Source organism: Mobula birostris, chromosome 2 (genome assembly GCF_030028105.1).
Source record: "Mobula birostris isolate sMobBir1 chromosome 2, sMobBir1.hap1, whole genome shotgun sequence".
Lineage (NCBI taxonomy): Eukaryota > Metazoa > Chordata > Chondrichthyes > Myliobatiformes > Myliobatidae > Mobula > Mobula birostris.
In genome coordinates, this window is record NC_092371.1 from 208,300,901 (window position 1) to 208,320,809 (window position 19,909).

Sequence of the window (19,909 nt, forward strand, 5' to 3'; positions counted from 1 at the left end):
CCCAAGTGAATACAAGGCCGGTTAGTCTTGGGACACAACCTGCTTCCCAGGTTCATCATCTGTCAACAAGTATTTTGCATCAGCCTTCACTGTGGAACACATTAGCTGTAAGTCCCAGGTGTCAGGATCATGAAGTATGAAGTTATCATTACTAAGGGAGAAGGTTTTTGGGAAACTGAAAGGTGGATAAGTCACCTGGACCAGATGGTGTACACTCCAAGATTCTGAAAGAGGTAGCTGAAGAGATTCTGGAGGCAATAGTAATGATCTTTCAAGAATTACTAGATACTGGTATGTTTCCAGAAAAATTCAAAATTGCATATAGCACTCGCTCTTCAAGAAGGGAGAGGCAGAAGAAAGGAAATTACAGGCCAGTTAGTGCGACCTCAGTGTTTGATAAGATGTTAGAGTCAATTGTTAAGGATGTGGTTTCAGGGTACTTCGAGGAACATGATAAAATATGCCGTAGTCAGTATGGTTTCTTCAAGCGAAAATCTTGCCTGACAAGTCTGTCAGAATTCTTTGAAGAAATAACAAGCAGGATAGACAAAGGAAAATCGGTCGATGTTATGTCTTTGGATTTTTAGAAGGCCTTTGACAAGGTGTCACACAGGAGGCTGCATAACAAGCTACAAGCCCATGGTATGAAAGCGAATATTTTAGATGGTTCCCTTATGTCTTTTGAACAATTATCTAATAAATATAATTTATCAAGAATACATTTTTTTAGATATCTACAAGTTAGAAATTTCCTAAGTACTATACTTTCTTCTTTTCCAATGCTTCCTCCTACATACATTTTAGATACTATAATTAACCTTAATCCATGTCAGAAAGGTGCATCGGCTATGATTTATAATATTATTATGAAACTTAGGAAAGCTCCATTTGATAAGATTAGGGTAGATTGGGAACAGGAATTGGGGTCTATCATTTCCGTGGATGATTGGGGGCAGATTTTACAATTAGTCAATACTTCCTCTATCTGTGCTAAACATTCCCTAATTCAATTTAAAGTTGTTCATAGAGCACATATGTCCAAAGATAAATTAGCTCGCTTTTATTCTCATATTAATCCTTTTTGTGATAGAAGTCCGGGGCAGATAGCCTCGTTAACTCATATGTTTTGGTCTTGTCCTACTCTGGAAACTTTTTGGAGAGACATTTTTAATATTATCTCAAAGGTATTGAATATAGATATCTCTCCTCATCCTATTACTGCTATCTTTGGACTACCTAAAATTTCCAGTAATCTTTCTCCTTCAGCCCGTAGAATGATTGCATTTCTTACTTTAATGGCAAAAAGATGTATCTTACAACATTGGAAAGAGCTTAATGCTCCAACCACCTTTTTTTGGTTTTCTCAGACGATATTATGCTTGAATTTGGAGAAAATTAGAAGCAATCTTTATGATTCCTCACTTAAATTTGAACAGACCTGGAGATCTTTTATTCAATATTTTCATTTAATGTAATTTTTTTTCTTCTCTTTTTTGCTCCATATTTATATACCCTTCTTGTTTTTTTTTACTGTTTTTAATGGAGGTCGGGTTTGAGGACGTGATTTTAAGTTCTTTAACTCTACTTGTTAGCCCATTGCTTTGCTTTGCTTTTAGTTAGTTGTACGGTGGGTTTTTTTGGGTTTTTTTTTTTCTTTTCTCTATTGATATATGTATATAAAAATTAGTATACTATTATGTTACCTTAGTATGTTATGTTTAAATTACATTGTTTGTATCACTTTTTTTTTCTGCATTATTATCTCCTGTAATTTTATTATATTCTAACAGTGTATTAGTGCCTATATGGCTTACCTTTTTGTATACTTATTCAATAAAAAGATTTAAAAAGAAAAGAAAGAAAGCGAATATTCTAGCATGGATAAAGCAATGGCTGACTGGCAGGAGGCAAAGAGGGAGCCTTTTCTGGATGGCTGCCAGTGATTAGTGGTGTTCCACAGGGGTCTGTGTTGAGACCAATTCTTTTTACATTATATGTCAATGCTTTGAATGATGGAATCGATGGCTTTGTTGCAAAGTCTGCAGATGTTACAAAGATAGGTGAAGAGGCAGATAGTTTTGGGGAAGTAGAAAGGCAACAGAAGGACTCAGACAGATTAGGAGAATGGGCAAAGAGATGGCAGATGGACTACAGTGTCAGGAAGTGTATGGTCATGCACTCTGCTAGAAGAAAGGAAAGAGCTGACTATTTTCTAAATGAAGAGAAAATACAAAAATCAAGGTGCAAAGGGACTTGGGAGTGCTTGTGCAGGATTCCCTAAAGGTTAATTTGCAGGTTGAGTCTGTGGTGACGAAGGCAAATGAAATGTTAGCATTCATTTCAAGAGGACTAGAATACAATAGCAAGGATGTAAAGTTGGGACTTTATAAAGCACTGGTGAGGTTTCAACAGCTCGTCATATAAAGAGCATTTGATGGCTCCGGCCTGTATTCACTGGAATTCAGAAGAATGAGGGGTGATCTCATTGCCACAGGCAACTGTGGAGGTCAAGTCCTTATGAATATTTAAGGCAGAGATTGATAGATTCTTTATTGGTCAGGGCATGAAGGGGTACGGGGGAGGGGGGAGGCAGAAGACTGGGGCTGAGAAGGAAAATGGATCAACCACACTGAAATGGCAGAGCAGACTTGATGGGCCAAATGGCCTAATTCTGCTCCTATGTCTTATGCCACATAAAAGACATGTGTAAGAGTTCCTAATATTGGTGATCTGCATAGCCATTGTCTGAAGATTAGTTGTAGCATAGAAGACAAAACCAGAATAAAATATTGTTTTCATGCTTGATGTAACTGGTGGACTGTTCCCATAACCAGTTCTGAAAAAGATATACCATAGATAGGTTGAGTGAATTGGTAAAAACTTGGCAGCCAATGCTTAAAGTGGAGCTACGTTAGATTGTGCTCTTTAGTGTTAAGCAAACTATAAGATAAACAGATAAAAATTGCAGATGAGAAAATTAAGTGTATACAAGATTGTCAGAACTTGCAGACAGGTGCACTAAGGGGTTGGAAAATGAAAAGGCAAATTAGTCTTCATGTCAAGAAATGCTGGTGTTTTGAAACATGGAAGTATTATTACAATTGTAACAAAATACTGGAAAGATCACATTTAGAGTACCATGCAGAGCTTTGGTACTCTCATTTAAGGAAGGAAATAATAGCATTGGAGGTAATCCAAAAGAGAGTAACAAGTTTTGATGAAATTATCATTTAGAAATTATAAATTCGCAACATCTTTTCAGTGACTATTCCCCCCTCCCCACCATGCCTTTAATGCTTAGACCAATTGCCTTGATTCTATATCCCTGCTTTTGAACATTTTGTTGTGGAAAATAGGATTTCAAAACCGATTGTAGGGATGACTTACAGCGGACTGAAAAGCTTGAACATGTAGATAGTAAGAAAGTGGATGTGCTGGAGCTTTTGGAAAGCATCGTTGGATAAGTCACTGGGACCAGACGAGATGTACCCCAGGCTACTGTGGGAGGTGAGGGAGGAGATTACTAAGCCTCTGGCAATGATCTTTGCATCATCAATGGGGACGGGAGAGGTTCTGGAGGATTGGCGGGTTGCGGATGTTGTTCCATTATTCAAGAAAGGGAGTAGAGATAGCTCAGGAAATTTTAGACCAGTGAGTCTGACTTACTGGTCATGCCTTACAAGCCTGATTGAATTTTTTGAGGATGTGACCAAACGCATTGATGAAGGTAGAGCAGTAGATGTAGTGTATATGGATTTTAGTGAGGCATTTGATAAGGTACACCATGTAAGGCTTATTGAGAAAGTAAGGAGGCATGGGATCCAACAGGACATTGCTTTGTGGATCCAGAACTAGCTTGCCCACAGAAGGCAAAGAGTTGTTGTAGACGGGTCATATTCTGCATGGAGGTCAGTCATGAGTGGTGTGTTTCAGGAGTCTGTTCTGGGACCCCTACGCTTCGTGATTTTTATAAATGACCTGGATGAAGTGGAAGGATGGGTGACTAAATTTGCTGATGACACAAGGGTTGGAGGTATTGTGGATAGTGTGGAGGGCTGTCAGAGGTTACAGCGGCACACTGATTGTATGCAAATCTGGGCTGAGAAGTGGCAGAAGGAGTTCAACCCAGTTAAGTGTGAAGTGGTTCACTTTGGTAGGTCAAATATGATGACAGAATATAGTATTTATGGTAAGAGTCTTGGCAATGTGGAGGATCAGAGGGATCTTGGGGTCCAAGTCCACAGGACACTCAAAGCTGCTGCGCAGGTTGACTCTGTGGTTAAGAAAGCATACGGTGCATTGGCCTTCATCAATCGTGGGATTGAGTTTAGGAGACAAGAGGTAATGTTGCAGCTATATAGGACCCTGATCAGACCCCACTTGGAGTACTGTGCTCAATTCTGATCATCTCACTATAGGAAGGATGTGGAAACCATAGAAAGGGTGCAGAGGAGTTTTACAAGGATGTTGCCTGGGTTGAGGAGCACAGTTTTAAGGTGCTTGGAAGTAGGTACAGAGGAGATGTCAGGGTTAAGTTTTTTTTTAACATAGAGAGTGGTGAGTGCATGGAATGGGCTGCCAGCGATGGTGGTGGAGATGGATACGATAGGGTCTTTTAAGAGACTCCTGGACAGGTACATGGAGCTCAGAAAAATAGAGGGCTATGGGTAACCCCAAGTAATTTCTAAGGTAAGGACATGTTCAGCACAGCTTTGTGGGCCGAAGGGCCTGTATTGTGCTGTAGATTTTCTATGTTTCTAAAACCACTCAATTTCATATCGATAAAGACTTTCACTCTTACTCAAAAAACTCAATTTCAATAACTTTCCCACCAAAGACAAACTGACTTGTGTATATTTATAAGATTTTTCCTTTCCTCCTTTTGCAAAACAAGAATAGTCCTTTTTTTCATGGCACCATTTCTGTCAATTTAAGATTAAAAAGTGATGACCAGATCCTCCCTAATTTTTTCTAATGCATATTTGCACTAATGCTTTTGGTATCTCACCCAGGCCTGGCAGTTTATCTCCTTTTAAACCCCTTTATACTTCTTCCCTTGATATGTTGTTTGCATCCAATATCTCACTCATCTTGCCTTAACAACAACTTTGATGTCCTCTCCTTTTTTGGAAACAAAAGTATGTTAGCCACACACTGGCTACATCTTTATCCCCTGTTCTTGCTCATCTTTTCAATCTTACGACTATCACATATTATTTAAAACATATTCAGATTTCCTTTCCTTTTACTTGTCAGTATTCTTATCATGTCCTCTTCATTTTTGAAAATTGCATTTTAATTATGCTGTATTGAAGTCCTGGTGGCACAAGGACTCTAGATGCTGAAGTCTGTAGCAACACAAAAATGCTGAAGAAACTCAGTGGGTCAGGCAGCATCTATGGAAGGAATGGACAATTGACATTTCAGGTCGTAACCCTTCATCTAGTCCCAAAATAGTGACTGTCCACTTCCCTCCAAAGGCGCTGCCTGACCCACTGAGTTCCTCCGACATTTTGTGTTTGATCATTGAACTCTTGATGTCCGAAACAGAGTTCCCCATTTGTCTTATCTTATCCTCCACTTATCTCTTCACCAAGGGATGGTGATCTAATTTTTTTTCTGTTGCAAGAACAGGTGTATCCCAAGGCTACTTCTTGAATACTGAAGAATACATGTGTGGTAGCTAAAGCTTTTCTTTAGAATCAGTAGCAATCAGCCAGCAAGATTGATTACACCAAAACTTAGTCTCAACAGGAGATAGATGCCTTTAATTGATCTTCAACTCATTAAGAGCAGATGAATATAAATACCGGAAAAAACATTAAGCAAAACACACAGATGCTGGAGGAATTCAGTAAGGAAAGCAGCATCTATGAAACTGATGTTTCAGGCTGAGACCCTTCATCAAGACTGGTAAGGAAGGGGACAGAAGCCAGATTAAGGTGGGGAGGAGTTGAGGGTGGAAGAAGGAATCCCTATCACCCTGTCACTCCAAAAAAATGCTATTCTCTCCTCTTAATTGCTCCGTCTCTGTCGTATCTGTGCTCAGGATTATGCTTTTTTTTTTTATCCTAGAACACAAAATATCCTTTTTCCTAAGAACAGGTTTCCCTTTCACCACAATCATCGCTGTCCTCACCCAAATCTCCTCCCATTTCCCCTCACTCCATCCTCCCGCCATCACAAGAGGCATAGAGTTTCCCTTGTCCTTAACCTACTGAGTCTCTTCATCCAGCACATCATTCCCTGTCCAACTTCTGCCATATCCAATAGGATCTTAACACTAAACACATCTTACTTCCCACCCCCATCCTCCTCCCAGCTTTCCATATGGATCATGCTCTACGTGACTACCTTGTCCACTTGTCCTTCCCCACTGTTCTCCCTCCAAGCATAATAACTGCTACACGTGTCCTTAACCTCCTCCACCAACATTCAGAGCCCCAAACAGTCCTTCCTACGTCTCAGTTTGTCAGGGCCATTAGAAACCGGTGCAGTCACTTCTACATCAGTGAGACCGGACGCAGATTCGGGGACCACTTCACTGAGCACCTTCGCTCTATCAGCCACCAAAGGCATGACCTCCCGGTGGCTACCCATTTCAGTTCAACCTCCCATTCTGACACGTCTATCCAAGGTCTCCTCTACTGCCACCATGAAGCCAAACGGAGGTGGGGGGGAGCAACATCTTATATTTTGCCCGGGTAGCCTGCAAGTTGATGTTATGAACTTTGATTTCTCCAACACGTTAAATTCTGCCCCTCCCTCCTCCTTTCTTTTTCCATTCCTTATTCTGGTTACCCACTCACCTCTAATCATCTCAACTACCCTTCACCCCTTGCCTCCTTCTTTCCTCCACTGTCTTACTCTCCTTCAGCCCTTTTGTTCTTCCACCTATCATCTCCCAGCTTCTCACATCATTCCCATCCACCTACCTTCCACATCACCTGTTCTTACCTATCACCTGCCAGCTTGTACTCCTTCCTTCCCCCCCAGCTCCTTATTCTGGCTATTGCCGCCTTCCTTTCCAGTCCAAATGAATGGTTTGGCCAGAAACTGTGACTATTTATTCCCCTCCATAAATGTTGCTTAAACTAGCTGAATTCCTTAAGCATTGTGCATATTGTTCAAGATATCCAGCATCCGCGAGAATCACTCGTGTTTAGAAAAAATATAAAACTGCATTTCCTTCAATTTTTAGCGACATCAGATTCTGTTGTACCATGAAGTGCCTAACAGATCGACATTTGACCATTACATTATTGAAGTCAGCTCTAATCAGCCACCGGTGCAACAACTTTCATTCACTGTTTAGGAGAAATTACAGGTATTGGTAATACTGACAACACAGAGCAATTATCAGTATCGAATGTCAGTTATCCCACAAATGCCACTACCAGTCGCATCCATATTTGGGTTACTGAACACTGACTCGTTCACTAACATTACTTTTTTACCAGCCTGGCAGCAGTTGACGCCAGTGATATTACAAGCTCATCGTTCACCCCACTGCTAATAGCAGTCCACACGGGCAGCAACTTGCCTTGTCACACGTCGGCCGCTGCCAGCTCCCCGTCCTCGCTCACCTGAACTCAGTGGCCACGCCGCCGTCCCGCAGCGGGGCTCAGCTGGAGCCCAGCACTGCGGCTTCCATTCCCCGGGTTCTCGGCGCCGTCCTCAGACGTGCCAGCGACCTCTTCCTCCAGCTGGTTCTCCTCGAACTCCAGCTGCTCGCCGCCCCCTCCTCCAGAGCCGCTGATCAGTTGTTCTCTCCGGTTCTGGGTCACGGCGTCACGGTCACGCCGCCTCCGCTCCTCGACTTCCCGCTGCCTGCGGCTCCTCGAGCCGTCGTCCCGGTCGCTGACCCGCTCCTGGTTCGGTCTCTGGCTGCCTCCTCCGCCCGTGACCCTGGCTGCCCGCTGCCCACTGATATTGAAGTCTCCGCCGGCCGGTCTGTCGGGCTCCGTCTTGCTCACTGCCTCAGTCGCTAACGGCGACTCCGGCTCTTTGTCTATTTCCCCAAACAAACTGATACCAACATGTCCTCCCCCCGCTTGACAGCAGCAACGACCACTACTATTGGCCAGCGCGCAGTGGACGTGGTTGGCACAGCAGCACAGTAGACGTTGATTGGGTTATCAACAAAGCACTGCGCTTGACCCATTTCTAGAACGCATGCGCGCTCGGTTGCTGGCGTGAGGAGGTGCGGGTGTTTTATTGGTATCTAGGGTAAGAGAGCCGTTCAGAACTCTGGCCCCCAGCAGTTTCTGTTTGGCTTTCGCACGTTCTCTCTTTGACCAGGCGGTTTCCCCCCTCCCCAAAGTTACTGCCCACAAAATATTGCCCCAAACGAGTCGGAGGCATAATGTGGAGTGAATAAGTTTCAGGGAGAACTTGTCGGGAAGAGGAATATTCTACGAACGAGCACAGATGTAATGATTATCATACCGTCATATTATAATAAAACGTATAGAAAGTTAAAAACAAGCCAGTACATAAGATCGTGCTAAAATGGGCCGAATCGCAAATTAACCACGCTGAAACCCCGCTGCAATCCGAGGACTGCTGTGTTAAAAAAAAATGATTTGTTTAGAGTCTACCCCCAATTTCTTTTCTAATCCAGTATGTCACATTTGGTTTTTTGTCTCCCAGGTTGGGGACAGTCCGAGTGAGCCCGGCAGTCTTCAATAAGAGAGCCAAGGTAGATATGAACCCAATTACATGGCTATATTAGGGTTTAATTTTCACTCTTAAAATATGTATTACAAACTGCGAGTGATTTCTCGCCCAAGTGAGAAAGAAATGTTGGGGAAGTCCAGAACGAGGGGTCGCAGGGAGGCATGCAGGTACAGCAGGTGGTGAAAAAGGCAAATGGTATGCTGGCATTCATAGCAAGAGGACTCGAGTACAGGAGCAGGGAGGTACTACTGCAGTTGTACAAGGCCTTGGTGAGACCACACCTGGAGTATTGTGTGCAGTTTTGGTCCCCTAATCTGAGGAAAGACATCATTGCCTTAGAGGGAGTACAAAGAAGGTTCACCAGATTGATTCCTGGGATGGCAGGGCTTTCATATGAAGAAAGACTGGATCGACTAGGCTTATACTTGCTGGAATTTAGAAGATTGAGGGGGGATCTTATTGAAACGTATAAAATTCTAAAGGGATTGGACAGGCTAGATGTAGGAAGATTGTTTCCGATGTTGGGGAAGTCCAGAACGAGGGGTCACAGTTTAAGGATAAAGGGGAAGCCTTTTAGGACCAAGATGAGGAAAAACTTCTTGACACGGAGAGTGGTGAATCTGCGGAATTCTCTGCCACAGGAAACAGTTGAGGCCAGTTCATTGGCTATATTTAAGAGGGAGTTAGATATGGCCCTGGTGGCTACAGGGGTCAGGGGGTATGGAGGGAAGGCTGGGGCGGTGTTCTGAGTTGGATGATCAGCCATGATCATAATAAATGGCGGTGCAGGCTCGAAGGGCCGAATGGCCTACTCCTGCACCTATTTTCTATGTTTCTAAATGCTACAAACAAATGCAAATAGAAAACTTTGGAGGATGCGGGCATCGATCCCGCTACCTCTCGCATGCTAAGCGAGCGCTCTACCATTTGAGCTAATCCCCCACTACGAACCCAACTTCAGGAAGTACTCTGAAGAAGTATAAATAATAGTAATTTAACAAAAGAAGCTTTTAATACAGTACTGTCTAAAAAGACCCTCTCATCATCACCCGATTTCCTGCAACCACTTTCCCCCAATATAAGCCTCGCACGATAAATTATTCACGGAGCGTTTACCTAAAACGTCCTCTTTGCGGCGATGTGCTGGGGCACAGGTGATGCCAACAGGCTCAATAAACTGATTAGAAAGACTGGCTCTGTTGTAGGAGTCACACTGGAGACTGTCGTAGGACAAAGGACCCTCCAGAAATTCCTGCCATTCTGAACAATATTTCTCACCCTCTGCATGCCACCTTAGCTGAACAGAGGAGCACTTTCAGTAATAGACTAAAACAACTGTGCTGCTCCAAAGAGCGCTGTAGGAGGTCACTCTTACCATTAGGCTCTATAATGAATCAACCTAAACCGGGTAAGTGATGACCCCTCCTTACACTGTTAGTAACCTCTGTTTACCACACCTTGCTATCGCGGACACTGTGCAATATTGGGCACAGGAATGTGCACCAATTACTGTATAATACGGTAATTCTTCCGTCTTATTTGTGTGAACTTGGAAATCAGGTAATCTTTCACTTGTAAATAATTTTTTTTACTTATCTTATTTCTTTCTTCTTTTCTAATATTTGTATATCTGTGCACTTGTAATGGCACTGTAATTTCCTTTGGTATCAATGTCTATCTAAAAAGGAAGACTGTCAGAAACTAAAACAGATGTCCTTCGAGCCGGAATCGAACCAGCGACCTAAGGATTACAGCAGGGCTCCTACAGTCCTCCGCTCTACCAGCTGAGCTATCGAAGGCACTGCGCAAGCAGGCGCTCTCACGCCTCCTGTGTCCGTTTATGCTGTGAGTAATGTGTCTTTATATGTTTTTAATCTGTCCATCAGTTGTTGTAGAGGAAACGAAACGGACTGCAGATGCTGTAGGAAAAAAATTAAATGCTGGAAAAATTCAGCCGGTCAGGCAGCATCTATGGAGTGAAAGATATGGTCAACGCCTCGGGATTGATATCCTGAATCCTGAATCAAGATCGAGAGCTTGATTCAGGATCAAGAGGGAGAAGAGTAGTAGGTGGAGTCTCGGATCATTCAGATGGATGCAGGTTGGGGGAGGGAGAGTGAGTGATGGGGCTGATGGATGGAAACAGACTGGGGGAAAAGGGGGAAGGAACCAGGTGGAGGGAGGGGGTAGATGACGATCTGGAGGCACAAGAAGCACAATTGCTGGGTTCTGATCATTAAGGAAGGTGTAACGTGGAACTAAATAAGGGAGGGATAATGGGCAGATGGCGGAGGGTTGGGAAAAGGGTGAATGGGCAGATGGATAGGGGTGTGAGAGAGAGTGAATTTGAATTTTTATTTCTTACATCCTTCACTTACATAAAAATCTTTTATGTTATGTCTCTATCTAAATGTGCCATGTGCAATCATAGTAATTTACAATAAATAGAACAGTCAATGTAACAGAAACACACTCAAATCAGCGTGAGTTCATCAGTCTGATGGCCAGGTGGAAGAAGCTGTCCCGGAGCCTGTCGGTCCTGGCTTTTATGCTGCGGTACCGCTTCCCGGATTGGTAGTAACTGGAATAGGTTGTGGTTGAGATGACCCTGAGGGCCCTTTTTACACACCTGTCCTTGTAAATGTCCTGAATCATGGGAAGTTCACAACTACAGATACACGCCACTCTCTGCAGAGTCCTGTAATTAAGGGATGTACAGTTCGCATACCAGGCGGTGATGCAGCCAGTCAGGATGCTCTCAATTGTGCCCCTGTAGAAAGTTCTTCGGATTTGGGGGCCCATACCCATAAATCCCCAGGGCCAGATGGTCTGCATCCCAGAGTGCTTAAGGAAGTAGCCCAAGAAATAGTGGATGTATTAGTGATAATTTTTCAAAACTCTTTAGATTCTGGACCAGTTCCTGAGGATTGGAAGGTGGCTAATGTAACCCCACTTTTTAAAAAAGGAGGGAGAGAGAAACCGGGAAATTATAGACCAGTTAGCCTGACATCGGTGGTGGGGAAAATGCTAGAGTCAGTTATCAAAGATGTGATAACAGCACATTTGGAAAGCCGTGAAATCATCGGACAAAGTCAACATGGATTTGTGAAAGGAAAATCATGTCTGACGAATCTTATAGAATTTTTTGAGGATGCAACTAGTAGAGTGGATAGGGGAGAACCAGTGGATGTGGTATATTTGGATTTTCAAAAGGCTTTTGACAAAGTCCCACACAGGAGATTAGTGTGCAAACTTAAAGCACACGCTATTGGAGGTAAGGTATTGATGTGGATAGAGAATTGGTTGGCAGACAGGAAGCAAAGAGTGGGAATAAACTGGACCTTTTCAGGATGGCAGGCAGTAACTAGTGGGGTACTGCAAGGCTCAGTGCTGGGACCCCAGTTGTTTACAATATATATTAATGACTTAGATGAGGGAATTAAATGTAGCATCTCCAAGTTTGCAGATGACACGAAGCTGGGCGGCAGTGTTAGCTGTGAGGAGGATGCTAAGAGGATGCAGGGTGACTTGGATAGGTTAGGTGAGTGGGCAAATTCATGGCAGATGCAATTTAATGTGGATAAATGTGAGGTTATCCACTTTGGTGGCAAGAACAGGAAAACAGATTATTATCTGAATGGTGGCCGATTAGGAAAAGGGGAGGTGCAATGAGACCTGGGTGTCATTGTACACCAGTCATTGAAAGTGGGCATGCAGGTACAGCAGGTGGTGAAAAAGGCAAATGGTATGCTGGCATTCATAGCAAGAGGACTCGAGTACAGGAGCAGGGAGGTACTACTGCAGTTGTACAAGGCCTTGGTGAGACCACACCTGGAGTATTGTGTGCAGTTTTGGTCCCCTAATCTGAGGAAAGACATCATTGCCTTAGAGGGAGTACAAAGAAGGTTCACCAGATTGATTCCTGGGATGGCAGGGCTTTCATATGAAGAAAGACTGGATCGACTAGGCTTATACTTGCTGGAATTTAGAAGATTGAGGGGGGATCTTATTGAAACGTATAAAATTCTAAAGGGATTGGACAGGCTAGATGTAGGAAGATTGTTTCCGATGTTGGGGAAGTCCAGAACGAGGGGTCACAGTTTAAGGATAAAGGGGAAGCCTTTTAGGACCAAGATGAGGAAAAACTTCTTGACACAGAGAGTGGTGAATCTGTGGAATTCTCTGCCACAGGAAACAGTTGAGGCCAGTTCATTGGCTATATTTATAGACAATAGACAACAGGTGCAGGAGTAGACCATTCGGCCCTTCGAGCCAGCACCGCCATTCACTGTGATCATGGCTGATCATTCACAATCAGTATCCAGTTCCTGCCTTATCCCCATAACCTTTGATTCCACTATCTTTAAGAGCTCTATCCATCTCTTTCTTGAAAGCATCTAGAGACTTGGCCTCCACAGCCTTCTGGAGCAGAGCATTCCATATATCCACCATTCTCTGGGTGAAAAAGTTTTTCCTCAACTCCGTTCTAAATGGCCTACCCCTTATTCTTAAACTGTGGCCTCTGCTTCTGGACTCACCCATCAGCGGGAACATGCTTCCTGCCTCCAGCGTGTCCAATCCCTTAATAAGCTTATATGTTTCAATAAGATCCCTTCTCAGTCTTATAAATTCCAGAGTATACAAGCCCAGTCGCTCCAATCTTTTGACATATGACAGTCCCGCCATCCCGGGAATTAACCTTGTGAACCTACGCTGCACTCCCTCAATAGCAAGAATGTCCTTCCTCAAATTTGGAGACCAAAACTGCACACAGTACTCCAGGTGTGGTCTTACCAGGGCCCTGTACAGCTGCAGAAGGACCTCTTTGCTCTTATACTCAATTCCCCTTGTTATGAAGGCCAGCATGCCATTAGCTTTCTTCACTGCCTGCTGTACTTGCATGCTTGCTTTCATTTAAGAAGGAGTTAGTTATGGCCCTTGTGGCTAAAGGGATCAGTGGGTATGGAGAGAAGGCAGGTACAGGGTTCTGAGTTGGATGATCAGCCATGATCATACTGAATGGCGGTGCAGGGTCAAAGGGCTGAATGGCCTACTCCTGCACCTATTTTCTATGTTTCATACCAAACTTCCTCATTCGGCTGAGGTGAAAGAGGTGCTGTTGTGCCTTTTTCACCACACAACCAGTATGTACAGACCACATGAGATCCCCAGTGATGTTTATGCCCTCTCAACCCCTGATCCATTGATGTCAACAGGGGTTAGCCCATCTCCATTCCTCCTATAATCCACAACTAGCTCCTTTGTTTTTGCGACATTGAGGGAGAGGTTGTTTTCTTGACACCGCTGTGTCAGAGAGGTGACTTCTTCCCTGTAGGCCACCTCATTATTGTTTGAGATAAGAAAATCAATGTAGTGTTGTTGTCAAATTTAATTAGCAGATTGGAGCTGTGGGTGGCGACACAGTCATGGGTATACAGAGAGTAAAGGAGGGGACTCTGTACGCAGCCCTAAGGGGCTTCTGTGTTGTGTCAGAGAAAGTGTGAGAGAGAGAAAGAAAAAAAGAGTAATTAGAATTTACTAGAAGAGGGGACCAAATGGTGAATCTGAAGGAGAGAGAAAAGGAGAGAACAGAAGGGGGGGTGGTGGTGCTGGGTTACATGAAGCTGGAATATTCAGTGTTCATACCAATGGATTATAGACAGCACTGGTAGAATATCAGGTGTTGTTCTTCAGATTTGCATTTAACCTCAGTTTAGCAGTGGAAAAGACCATGGTTAATGTGGGAATAGGGAATTGGTAGCATGCAACTCAAAGTTTCAGGCAACACACATCAAGGTTGCTGGTGAACACAGCAGGCCTGGCAGCATCTCTAGGAAGAGGTACAGTTGATGTTTCAGGCCAAGACGCTTCGTCAGAACTAACTGAAGGAAGAGCTAGTAAGAGATTTGAAAGTGGGAGGGGGAGGGGGAGGTCCAAAATGATAGGAGAAGATGGGAGGGGGAGGGATGGAGCCAAGAGCTGGACAGGTGATTGGCAAAAGGGATATGATCGGATCATGGGACAGAAGGCCCAGGGAGAAGGAAAAGGGGGGTGGGGAGAACCCAGAGGATGGGCAAGGGGTAAAGTCAGAGGGACAGAGGGAGAAAAAGGAGAGTGAGAGAAAGAATGTGTGTATAAAAATAAATAATGGATGGGGTACAAGGGGGAGGTGGGGCGTTAGCAGAAGTTACAGAAGTCAATGTTCATGGATCTCCCCCTCCCCCTCCCACTTTCAAATCTCTTACTAACTCTTCCTTCAGTTAGTCCTGACGAAGGGTCTCGGCCTGAAACGTCGACTGTACCTCTTCCTAGAGATGCTGCCTGGCCTGCTGCGTTCACCAGCAACTTTGATGTGTGTTGCCTGAAAGTTTCAGATGGTCATTGAAGTTCTACAGTGCTTGGTTTTGTCGATGAAGGAGGCCACTTCATTGAACAGTACTGCACAGTACAAAGCCTTGGGGTCACGATGGTGTGCTGACCCTTTAACCTACACCAAGATCAGTCCAACCCTTCTCTCCCACAAAGCCCTCCATTTTTCTTTCATCCATATGCCTATCTAAAAGTCTCTTAAATCTCCCTAAGATATTTGCATCCACCACCAGTATTTTCCATGCACTTACCACTCTGTAAAAAAAACCTACATTTGACATCGCCCTTAGGCTTTCCCCTAACTCCTTAATTTTATGCCCCCACATATTAGCCATTTCCAGCCTGGGAAAATGTCTCACTGTTAACTTAATCTATGCCTCATCATTTTGTATACTCCATCAGGTCATCTTTCATCCTCCTTCTCTCCAAAGAGGAAAACCCTAGCTCACTCAACCTTTCCTCATAAGACATGTTCTCTAATCCATTCAGCTTCCTGATAAATATCATCTGCACCCTCTCTAAAACTTCTACATCAATCCTATAATGAGATTCCTATAATCAAAGTTTTATAGAGCTGCAATATTACCTTGTGGCTCTTCAACTCAATCCCCCAACTAATGAAGACCAACACTCTTTATGCCTTAACAGCATTATCAACTTGTATTGTAACTTTAAGGGGTGTATGGACATTGAACCTCAAGATCCCTCTATTCCTCCAAATCTGTGATTAATGCTGCATTCTGCCTTTAATTTTGGCCTTCCAAACTGAATCTCTTCACACTTTTCCTGATTGAACCCTGCTTAGCTCAGGCCCACATCCTATCGATCTTCCCTTGTAACTTTCAAACAACCTTCTACACTATCCACAACACCAACCTTTGTGCCATCTGTTGACGGACTAATGCACTATTCCATTTCCTCGTTTGTCATTTATCAAAATCACAAAGAGCAGGAATCCCAGAACAGAACTGTGTAGAATACCAGCAGTCACTGACCTCCAGGCATCTCTGCCATCTGTTAACAAGCCAATTCTGAATTCAAGCAGGCAGGTTTCCTTGGATTTCATGCCTCCTGACTATCTTAATGAACCTAATATGTCAAACACTTTTTTTTAACAATCTATATACATCAACTGCTTTGCTTTCAACAATATGTCTTGTCATTTTCTCAAATCAGGCTCATGAGGCTTGACGGGCTCCTCACAAAGCAAGGTTGACTATCCCTAATCAGACTGTGCTTCTCCAGATTGTTGCAAATCCTGTCTCTAGGAATTCTCTCCAATAGTTTGCCCATCACTGATGTAAGACTTGCCTGTCGATAATTTCCAGGGTTATTCCTATTACCTTTCTTGAACGAAGGAACAGCATTTGCTACCCTCCAATCCTCTAATACCATTTCTGTGGCCAAAGGGAACTCAAAGATCATCGCCAAAGATGCAGCGGTCTCTTCCTCTATTTCCCGTAGTAACCTGGAGTACATCCTGCTCTGAACTGGGACTTATCTCTTCCAATGTTTTTTCCAAAAGTTCCAGCACATCCTTTTTCTTAACATTGACATGCTCCAGCATATCAGCCTGATTTACACTGACCACACATTTGTCAAGGTCCCTCTCACTTGTGAATACTGAAGTATTCTTTAAGGACCTCCCACCTCCTCCAACACCAGGACAATTTCTCTTTTATCCCTGATCAGTCCTACCATCACCTCAGTCATCCTACTGTTCTTCACATATCTATTGAATACCTTGGGGTTCTTAACCCTATTCACTAAGGCCTTGCCCTGCCCCCTTCTAGCTCTTAAGTCCATTCTTAAGCTTCTTCCTAGCCACCTTGTAATTTTCAAGAGCCCTGTCCAATCCCTACTTTTTAAATTGTTTGTATACTTCATTCTTTCTCTTGATTAGATGTTTCACATCTCTTGTCAATCATTCACCGAACCATCATTTTCTTGCCTCAATGGGACAAACCTACCCAGAACACCAGGCTCCCTGAACAACCTACAGATGTGGTAAATCCACTCCCAAGTCCCTGCCTATAGCATCATAGTTCAGCCTCCTGCAATTATTTTTGTATATTGTCTTATTCTATTCCTGTCCAAGGCTCTCATTAATGTCGGGGATTTTTGGTCACCATCTCAGCCACCAGGAGATCTGTCACCTGTCTAGGTTCATTGCTAGTACCAGATACAGTATACCGCTCCTCTAGTGGGCCTGTCTACGTACTGTGTCAAGAATACTTCCTGGACACACCTAGCAAATTCCACCCTCCCTAAACCTTTTACGTAAAGAGCACTAAAGGCAGTAGATGCCCAACTTAACCATTGCTTCCCTTCCACAAATGATGCTTGAATCCTCCAGCAATTTATTTTTAGCCACAAGCAAGGAGCTACTGCTTCCAATGTTAAACTACAGGTGCACATTGCCTCAGGGGAGCTTGGAAACATCCTACAGTTAATGACTAAGTGGTAAGGAGCAGAGAAACTTAGAGGCATTGAGAATTATGAAGTTCAACTCCCGCTCTCATGTGTAAGCCCAAGATGAACTGCATCTGCCTCTGGATAATGTATTTGGAAGTCAGACAACAAAATATGGGAGGATGGAATAAAGGCTCAAGTAAAGGAGAGAGGAATTGTATGGTCAGATCCGAAATATTCGATCTACATTAGTATAGACAATAAGGATCAAATTTTAACATCAGAGAAACAATTACAACACCATTAATGCAATGAGGCAAAAATCAAATCAAATTCAAGTTTAATTATCATTCAACTATACATGAATACAGCCAAAAGAAACAGCATTCCTCTGGGATCAAGTGCAAAACATACATAGCACATTCAAAATAGCAAGCAAAAAATATATTGTCATGCAAAAAATATATATTTAGCCCAACTCTGAGCAACACATCCCACAGATTGATGGTACAGTTCCCGGCAGTGCACAGCCACTGCAATCCAGCCTGTCTTTCCACCAATCAAACACTGGAGGGCAGCACTGATAGAAGACAGCCCCCAATTACTTCCGGTGTCTATTCCTGGACCGCAGCAGCCGGCAAGACTACAGCTTGAGGCCTAACTATCACTACAACCCAGGCTACGCAGCTTCCCTGCCACCTGGCGAGAGAGCAAACAAGGAAAACAGGCCTGCAGCATCTTACATTATTAATGTCCAACAGGATCTTGCAATCACAAGAAAAACATTCAAGACAATCACTCACGGTTACACTGCACACTGTCTTCACACACCAACTCTGAAGCCTTCGAGTAGCAGTCCGCAACACGATCTAAAGAGTCCAGCTCCTCCAACACACAGGCTGGCGAGTCCAGTCAACGTGTAGCTCACTAATGGGGCAGACTTGCAGTGCCTGAAGTTCTTTGCCACTGACCTGCGAGAAATACCTCTTCATAAAGCTCTGTTGATGCTGCTGATAGGTCCCATATGAGGCCATAAAGACACAGGAGCAGAATTAGGCTATTCAGCCCATCCATTGTGCTCTGCCATTCCAACTGAACCCCACTCTCCTACCTTCTCCCCATAACCTCTGATGCCCTGACCAATCAAGAACTTAAACTCCACTTTAAATATACCTAATGACTTAGCCTCACAGCCGTCCACAGATTCACTATCTTCTGGGTAAAGAAATTGTTCCTCATCTCTGTTCTACGTGGACATTCCTCTACTCTGAGGCTGTACCCTCTGGTTCTGGACTCATCCACCCTATCTAGGGCTTTTAATATTTGATAGATTTCAATGAGATACCCCCTTATTCTTCTAAACCCCAGCTAGTACAGGTCCACGCCTAATATGTTATCCCCGTTCATTCCCAGAATCATTTTCGTGAACATTCTCTGGACCCTCTCCAATGCCAGCACACATTTTCTTAAAGGGTCCAAACCTGCTCACAATACTCAAGTGCAGTCTGCCAAAGCTTTATAAAGTCTCAGCACCACATCATTGCTTTTATATTCTAGTCCTCTTGAAATGAATGTTAACATTACATTTGCCTTCCTCACCACTGACTCAACCTGCAAGCTAACCATTAGGAATCCTGCACAGGAACTCCCAAGTCCCTTTGCACCTCTAATTTCTTTTTAATTCTCTCTGTTTAGAGAAATGGTCTATACTTTTGTTCCTTCTGTGCATGACCACCTGCTTCCCTATTCTACATTCCATCTACCACCTCCTTCCCCATTCTCCCAATTTGTCAAAGTTCCTGCTTCCTCAACACTACCTGCTCTTCCACCTTTCTTCATATCATCTGCAAACATGCATGCAAAGCCATCAATTCTATCATCCAAATCATTGACATACTAAGTTAAAACAAGTGGGAGCGGTTCCAATATCAACTCAACAGAACACTACTTTTCCTTCGGTACATTGATGACTACATTGGTGCTGCTTCCTGCACCCATGCTGAGCTTGTCAATTTCATCAACTTTACTTCAAACTTCCACCCCAGCCCTCAAATTCACTTGGTCTATCTCAGACACTTCTCTCCCCTTTTTCGATCTCTCGACCTCCATCTCTGGAGATAGACTGGCCACTGACATCTTCTACAAGCCCAGTGACTCTCATAACTACCTCGACTATACCTCTTCCCACCCCGCCACGTGCAAAAATGCCATTCCCTATTCCCAATTCCTCCGTCTCCACCACATCTGCTCCCAGTATGAGGCTTTCCGTTCCAGGACATCTCAAATGTCCTCTTTCTTTAAGGATTGTGGTTTCCCTTCTACCATCATCAATGATGCCCTCACCCGCATCTCCTCCATTTCCCGCACTTCGGCCCTCACCCCATCCTCCCGCCACCACAACAGGGACAGAGTTCCCCTTGTCTTCACCTACCACCCTACCAGCCTCCAG

General features: G+C 43.7%; 1 protein-coding gene and 2 non-coding genes across 7 annotated transcripts in view; all 3 read right to left on the bottom strand.

Annotated features, from left to right (window-relative positions):
* Positions 1-8,049, bottom strand: part of agbl5 (AGBL carboxypeptidase 5) — a 153,612-nt gene extending 145,563 nt beyond the window's left edge. For all 5 annotated transcript variants that reach the window (XM_072251352.1, XM_072251350.1, XM_072251353.1 and 2 more), the window contains exon 1: positions 7,587-8,049. The gene's annotated coding sequence lies outside the window, so the exon portion shown is untranslated. The remainder of the gene's footprint in view (positions 1-7,586) is intronic.
* A 1,499-nt stretch (positions 8,050-9,548) lies between these two features.
* trnaa-agc (transfer RNA alanine (anticodon AGC)) lies at positions 9,549-9,621 on the bottom strand. Its single transcript has one exon. It is a non-coding gene; the product is annotated as a tRNA-Ala (tRNA).
* A 771-nt stretch (positions 9,622-10,392) lies between these two features.
* Positions 10,393-10,478, bottom strand: trnay-gua (transfer RNA tyrosine (anticodon GUA)). Its single transcript is given in 2 exon segments — positions 10,393-10,428; positions 10,442-10,478. It is a non-coding gene; the product is annotated as a tRNA-Tyr (tRNA).
* Between the last annotated feature and the right edge of the window lie 9,431 nt (positions 10,479-19,909).